We start from the raw sequence: 8,227 nt of genomic DNA, 5'->3' as shown, positions 1-8,227 counted from the left end.
AGGCTCCCAAGTGATTGAGTTTTTAAATGAGGAACAAGCAGGGATCCCTGGGTGGCGCAGCGGTTTGGCGCCTGCCTTTGGCCCAGGGCGCGATCCTGGAGACCCGGGATCGAATCCCACATCAGGCTCCCGGTGCACAGAGCCTGCTTCTCCCTCTGCTTGTGTCTTTGCCTCTCTCTCTCTGTGACTATCATAAATTAAAAAAAAAAATTAAAAAAAAAATAAATAAATGAGGAACAAGCAGAATTTCTCCTCCACGCTGATAATCACACACTCCTAAGAGGGCACCACCATCCTGGTGCTCCTGCCACAAAGGCGGAGGGTTGGTATCCCTGCTCAGGGGGACGTGGGGGCAAACCTCAAGATACCCCCTTGGCAACTCTGTTGTATGGCCAGGAAACCCCAAGCTGACCCCTCCGGCCTGCTGAACCCAGAGCTTGGAATAGAAATAAGCCCCATTTTCCAAAGTATGTTTGTGAGGTAATCAAACGAACCCAGGCATACAGCTCCATGCTGGAGGTGTGTGCTAGATGAAAGCCGAGAGGACATTTTTAAGAGCCTGAAGTTTATTCATCGGAACTTTAATAAAACAATATGTCCATGGCCTGGGGCAGGTATAATTTTCATAATTTATGGGTCTCTAAGACAGGAAGAGAGCTCAGGGTTTTATTGTGTTTTGCACGATAAATGGCATTCCAATTGTCTACATGATGTTCCTTAAGGACTCTTGTCTGGCAGGAACACAGGCCTTCTGGAGCCCACCTGGGCCTCAAGGCCCGAGGCAAGGGATAATTATGAATACATCTGTATCTGTTAAGCAGGAGATGATTGACAAACTCCCTCGTTTCCTTCTGTCATTAGAAGACACTTCCTATGCCGACACCTACATTAACATTTAACTGTTGCAAGGTTTGGAACCCTCCGGTGTTCCCTTCCTCTCTACCTTCTCCCTTGGGTCTGGCCTTTTTCCTTTCTCTAGGCGAAGAGACTCAGGTAAACCTAGGACTGGCTCCCCTTCCTGGGGAATGGTGAGGGAAGGAGTGGTCAGAAAAATTTGCCATCCAGAAAGCAAGATAATGGAGCTCCAGATGATACTCTGAGATCAGTAGTTGGAATACCTGCAGTCTTCTGGTAAGCTTTCAACAGGGTAACAAGAGTTAAGTGACCTTATGAAATCATTACAAAAGATACTGCATCGGAGCAAAGATGCTGCGTTATCGTCTACAGTCTTAAAGATAGTCAAGTTAGGTGACACAATCAGTCTTGTAGATGAGAACACTGAAGCTCAGAGAGGTTAAGACATTTGCCCAAGGCTACACAGCTGATAAGTGGTGGGCCCATCTTATTCTAACTTCCAAATGCAACCCAAGTATCCTCTCCTCTAGGATGCTTCCCTATGTCCCCAGAAAGGTTTCTTCCACTGGTGCTTCTGTACAAGGTGGCAAAGTAGGTAATCTTTAACCAAGATTACATAGACTAATTAAAAGATGAATTCTGGTCTAACTACCTCACCACAGCATGATACTTCAATTTTGAGGCCACTTCTCCAGACTGATCTCAGGAGGGATCCTCCTTCCCACATGACCTTACAAGAACCCTCCCAACATGGCCCCTGGCTAGCCTTCCTGATTTCTTCTGCCATTAAAAGAGGAAATACTTACCCAGACTATGGAATTATTTGGGCTGTAGCGGCCAGGCATGAGACTCTTAAAGGGGAAAGAGGAAGATAGAAGTTGCCCCATGTAATTCACAAATGTGTTCTGCTGGCTTCATGGGTGGTGCGGCCACAGCAGCTGCATGGGGAGAGATGCCTACACAGGTAAGGGCATAGGCCAGCCCTTTCTGCACATCTCAGCAAAGTCACATGCTTTGTGCCAGTCCTGGAGTAAAGAGAGGGGGCACAGATCAGGGAGCCAAAGCAGTCAGGGTGGACAAGGGTAGAAGGAGCCCATGTTAGAAGCAGTGTTCCTCCCAACCCTCCCCCGCTATTGCTTGGTTGGTTTCCAGGCAGTGCTCCAGCCAGCCCCAGATTACTAAAGCTCTTGGAGATGCCAGGTCTAATCTGATTAGAGAACAGGTATCTATTCAGGCAGGGCTAGTCCCCAGAGTGGGCACAAGGCTTGGGGTTCTCTGATAGTGATTACCACTTCCACAGGCCACTCTTACTGTGATGTGGTGAGAAGAGCACTGAGCCATAGGGTCCCTACTGCTCAGGTCTCTGTTCTGTCATCTTTACTAGTGTGACCTTGAGAGAATGCCTGCCCTGCCAGTAGCAGTTGGAGGATGAGATAGTGGATGTGCACAACCTCGATAAATGATAAATGCTGTTACTACTATCGGAGACGAAAACGGAGCTCATGTGGGAGGACACGGAATAGAGGAATTTAGGTATCTATTCTTTTTTTTTTTTTTTTTTTTTGGTATTTATTCTTAAGCCTCAGTTTCTCCATCTTACCAGCAGCCTGGACCATAGAGGGAGGAAATCACAAACTGCTCGTCCAAGTCTTTTCAATAACTGTTGGCTATCACTTGAAAAATAAGGTCTCCAAACTCAGATATAAGACTTCTCTAGAAAAATAAAAATAATTGGTGCCTCTGAGCCTCCCTCCCCATGGTACAACTGGCTGGAACTGAAAGGTAACTGCCCTTTCCAAACTGGGCAGGGTCCCCTTACTTTTCCCACAGCATCCCCTCCCATTCTACTGCCCAGTTCCCGTTGGTTTAAGTGCCCACTGGAATGGGTCATGTTTGTACCATGGTGTCCCTTAGTCCAGCCTGCTTTTCTCTCTCTTTTTTTAAATACTACTTGCCTGGCTGTCCACTCCTGAAGCTGGCTGGTGTCAAGTCTGATTGGCCTCCTTGGCACTTTAACCCAAATCATATCCCAAACCACATCTAGAGGGCTTCCTAAGGCTGCCCACCCTGCAGGCATGTCACTCAGACACAGGTAACAGAGTCAATCCCAGAAAGGACATCTAGGCTCATGGAGCATAGGATTTGGGGAGTTTAAAGGGAGCCCGTTGACATTGTTAGACAAATTTCTCTATGTTTGTGCTTTTTTGTCTGAGAGACACTTAGTCTCTCAGAGGGGCATGTGCCCCTCCTAAAATGTGAAGAATCCCTGGTTCAAGCCACCCATCTCTGATAAATAGATGGGAATGGGAGACCCTGAGTGGCTTATCCAAGGTCACCCAACAGGTTAGCTATAAAACGAATAGGAACTGGGTTTTCTCTCTGAGGAACAGTTTATTGTTTTCAAGTATTTATGAGCCAATCTATAGTGTCTCCCACAAAAAATTCCCCAAAAGTGGCCTTGACTGTAATGATACCCTCAGTAAGCAGCCCACTTTGTCCTACCCTGACTCTCTTTCTCTGATCTTTACTTAGTTCTTCCTGCCACTTCTGCAGTATGCAGCGACCTGACCACCTGTCTATTTGTTTATGACATGTCTCATCCCCACTAGAGGACGTGTTCTGTGAGGGTGATAAACTTGGCCTCTTGTTTTCGTGACTTCCGTGCTACCTGGTCTTTGTCACAGCACACACAGAAATGGTCCACTCAGGTAAACCAATGAGGTATCTTGCCAGTGATGGGCAGCAGCACTCTAGCATCCAGGGGCTCTCTCCTCTCAAGCTGCACCCACTGCCCTGAGCATCCAGCGGATCAATTTTTCAATATATCCCACATCCTCTGGGAAGCTTCCAGCACAGCATCTGGCACACGAGGGGCAGTCAATAAATATTTGTCAAGTGTAGTAATCAATTAATGATACCCTGAGAGGACGGTTAAAAAGGAATGAACAAGGGGCGCCTAGATGGCTCAGTCAGCTAAGCATCCCTCTTGATCTCAGCTCAGTCTTGATCTCAGGGTTGTGAGTTCTAGCCCCAGGCTGGGCTCCACCAGAGTGGAACGTACTTAAAAAGGGGTGGGAGGGGATGAACAATGGCCTCAGACTTTCTGTCCTAAAGCTAGCCATGTGAGAGGTTGTACCATCTCATAATCATAATGATATGAATAAGACCAGTTTCCATCTTAATACAGTTGACATTCTAGTATTTATCACATGCCTAGCACCATACCAATCAAGTGCTTTTTTACCCATTTTTCCTGTAATCCTTACTCCAAATTAGTACTTTTATTTCCCCCATTTTACAGATGAAGAAACTGAGGCTCAAGAAGTTAAAGTCATGTGCCCAAGGTCACACAGGCCTGACTCCTGAACTCCTGCCTTCCTACCTGTGTGCCCACCCATGGACACTGGGAAGAGGCATCAACATGGTATCTAGGCAGCCAACTGGGGGTGGTTGAAGAGGAGAATGGGGGAGGCCTGAGCCCTAGCTGTGAACTAAGACGGCCTGGCTATACTGCTGTAGAATCACTCATGGACTGTGAAGGTATCTGGGGCTAGTAATTTGCAAAAACGAATCTGGTAAATTCCTAGCCCTGAGCTCCCTTCACCATTTGCCTGAGACGGGATATCTCCAAAGGGAAAAAGAAGAAGCCAGTTTAGGAACTTATGCCACTTGGTTCTTCTGGCCTTTCTAGAACAGGTATGGTTACCAGAAGTGTTTGTTAACAGTCAATAGCGAACATAAACTACTTAGACCAGGCCAGCATAAGAAAAATTATTATTGAATAGCTTCAGGAACAAGAATCAAGGCGGCACTTAATTTTTCAAAAATATTTTAAAGAGTCGAATATATTTTTAAAAAATAACATGACATTTGCCAAAAGGAAAACAACAGAAAAAAAAATCCCCTACCATATTCCCAGCTTCGGTTTGACATTTTGGAGTATACCATTCATTTGTTCAACAATGAGGGTGCAGAGACTATCCTTCCAACTTTCAAGCCGTATGTGGGATCACACTGCAGAAAACTCTTCCACACAGCACACATGGATGGACTTCCTTCCACATCTCTACAGCTCCACACTCTTGTGTTTAATAGGTGGTGTTGCATGGCATTTCATTTTACAGCCTTACCATTCCTGTTCCCACCTCCCCTTGTGATAGCTCTGCTTTCCACATCCAGCCACAAACCTCACCTGGACCACAGGACACACACCCTCTGCTGGCCCTGCCCAAGGAGGCCAGTGGTCAAGAACAGGAGCCCTGCTGGCCTGTGAGTGTGTGTATGGTGGGTGCAAGGAGTGGGGCTGCACACAGGGCAGCCTGCTGATGCTTTTCCTCGGGTACAGGAAGTTCCTCTTTTCCCAGAAGACTTGCCATGTCGCACATCTCTGAGTAAGGACAAAATCCTAGATGGTATGACATTCTCCTTAAAGATGACCACAAAAGTAAACAGGAGAGGACCTGAAAGCCTGCTGTCTTTAACATACACAGCTTTCGCTGAGCCATCAGCTCCAGGTCTGTACTATTTAGAGAAATGTATTCCACAATAACCATCATTTATTTATCCAATCCCTTCTTATTTCAGAGAGACAGAGAAGAAAGAAAGATCATGAGCATTGGGGGAGGGTAGAGGGTAGAGGGAGAAGCAGATTCCCCACTGAACAGGGAGCCCCATGCAGGACTCGATCCCAGGACTCTGGGATCATGACCTGAGCCAAAGGCAGACACCTAACTGACCGAGCCATCCAGTTGCCCCTGTCACTGCCCTTCTTAAAACCCTCCAGTTTCTCGCCACCCTTGAATGTGGGCTGGACTTAGTGGCTTGCCTCCCAAGAACAGAGCATGGAAAGAGAACAACAATAACATCACAGCGGAGAAAAATCTGGCAGACGCCACCTTGACCGAGTGATCAAAGTTAACCATCAACAGTAATAAGTTACACTGATGTCATATACTCCCTGTAATCATGTGACAACAAGGGCACCTCACCTCTCCTATTCTTCCCCCAAATCCATAGCCTAGTGGAATCACGAGAAAACAGCAGACAAACCCAAATTGAGAGACATGCTTCAAAATACCTGACTCGTGTTCTTTTAAAAGTGTCAAGGCAATGAAAAGCAAGACTGAAAAATTGCAGAGACATGAGAACTAAATACAACATGGCGGAAAAAAGGAAAAATTAAATAAAATTTATATAGTATTGTACCAATGTTTATTTCCCAGTTTTGATCAGTATACTATGGTTGAGAAAGATGCTAACATTAGGGGATGCTAGGTGAAGAATACAGGGAATTTTCTGTACTATTCTTGCAACTCTTCCATAGAGCTAAAATTGTTTCAAAATAAAAAGTCTTTTAATACATAATTTTCTTAAATCTTTAGTTTCTTCCCATTGTACTCAATGCAAGTCCAACTCTTTACCAAAGACTATAAGACCCTGCCTGACCTGCCCCAGGTTTCTTCCAGAGTCCATCCCTTCACTGTTTGACTAAGGGAAAAGTAATTCTAGTCACAGATAAACCCTAAGAAGTATAATCAAATCATGTTGGCCTCAGTCCCCTTGCCAGTGACTGATTCTGCATGGACACAGATTACAGTGACAACTAATGATAGGCAAGGGAAAAATCTAGGAGTTTCTAGGAAGTTTCTTCACCCATAAAATGAGAAACAAGGAAGAAAGGAACACACTGTAGTGTCTTTGGGACACTGAACTGCAATCTTAGTACCATGAAGGCAGCCGATCTGAGGGTAAGAGCCCAAAGCCGGATGGCAGAGAGAAGATCGAGAGAGACCCAGGAAACTGTGACATCACTGGGCTGCCTAATTAGCCAGTCCTGAGGCCACTATACGTGGAGACTTCTTTCACATAATGGAACACATCTTTCTTATAATTAAAGCCAGTTTGAGCTGGATAATTTTCATGACTTATAGTCGAAGGCATCCTAGCTGACAGAGTTCATACATTCTATACTTCTTGAGAAGATTGGCATTTAGAAAGATCTGAAGTTTGGGAGAGGCCTTAAGTCATCTTAACTATAAATCCTCTGAACAACTGTAAGTACAAGAAGTCATCATTTTCAAGTCTGAGATGTTCCTTGGAACTAATGCTACCATGTCATGTCTTTTATTTTCCTGTCTTTTTTTTAAACATTTATTTATTTATATGTATTTTTAAAGATTTTATTTGAGAGAGAGAGAGAAAAAAAAAGAAAGCACATACACATGTGCACAGAGGGAGGTGCAGAGAGAGAGAGATTCTCAGGCCAATTGTACACTGAGCACAGAGCCTGACATGGGGCTCAATCTCCTAACCCTGAGACCATGACCCAAGCCAAAATCAAGAGTCGGGTATTTAACTGACTGAGGCATCCAGATCCCCATAGATTGTTTTTTTATCTTTAAATAATCTCTACAGTGAAGGTGGGGCTTGAACCCACAACCCCAAGATCAAGGGTCACACACTCCACCAACTGAGTCGGCCAGGCAGCTCTACCATGTTAGGTCTTAAATGGGTCAATAACTTCTGTGGAGGGCTATGTCCAGTTCTTTTTTTTTAAAAAATACATTTTATTTATTTATTCATGAGAAACACAGGCGGAGACATAGGCAGAGGGAGAAGCAGGCTCCCCACAAGGAGCCCAATGTGGGACTAGGATCACATGCTGAGCCACCCAGGAGTCCCTATGTCCAGTTCTATACAGTTATCAGCATTCAGAGAGTTTGGCTACTAGACTGCCCGTAGGTAGTAGCTATTTCCGCCCTCAAGTAAAAAAATAAATGTAGGAGGGGTTCTACTGTTTTTCAAAGTGTATCCTATTAGTTGATTTAACATCCCCTCTTTTCAAGTGGGGTACCCACAGAGTTACAACTCCTAAAAGCTTCCAAAGTAGATTACACAGAATGTTGTCTCTGAAATCAAAATCATGTTTTCCTTGTAATTCCAGGAAGGAAGGGGGAAGTCAGATCTTAAATAAATCCCGAATTAGAAACAGTCTTTTTTCCCCCCTCTGCTGAAGCTACACAGCCCAAGTCTTTCTTGTGGACTTTCAGTCTGGATCACTGCCAAAAATGTGAGCAAGAATTTGGCCCATTGTTACTTTAAATATCCTGTGTCGCGGGCCATCTAGGAATGTCTAAGTATGGGAATTTTCCTTCTGAGGTCTGGGATGTAGATATAAATAACTAGAATCCGTCTCCATCCTGCCTCTCTGGGCTTCAGTGGTGTGAATGAGCCAGCCTTGTTTAGAATGATCACCAGCCCACTCGGGGCCAGCAGCACAGTGTCAGGTGAATGCTTCTCACCTGCTCTCCAACATTAACTTCTCCCTGCCAGGTCAGGCAAGCTGGGGAGGAACTACTTCCAAAGCTGCCCC

At 45.1% G+C, this 8,227-nt stretch overlaps 1 long non-coding RNA gene across 1 annotated transcript; it reads left to right on the top strand.

The window, feature by feature from the left end:
• Positions 1–232: 232 nt before the first annotated feature.
• Positions 233–3,691, top strand: LOC140633570 (uncharacterized). Its single transcript, XR_012031151.1, has 3 exons — positions 233–1,131; positions 2,240–2,388; positions 3,388–3,691. It is a non-coding gene; the product is annotated as an uncharacterized lncRNA (long non-coding RNA).
• Positions 3,692–8,227: the final 4,536 nt, after the last annotated feature.

Source organism: Canis lupus, chromosome 5, assembly GCF_048164855.1.
Source record: "Canis lupus baileyi chromosome 5, mCanLup2.hap1, whole genome shotgun sequence".
Taxonomy (NCBI): domain Eukaryota; kingdom Metazoa; phylum Chordata; class Mammalia; order Carnivora; family Canidae; genus Canis; species Canis lupus.
The sequence above is the reverse complement of the archived record's forward strand: the minus strand, read 5'-3'. Positions and strand labels throughout refer to the sequence as shown.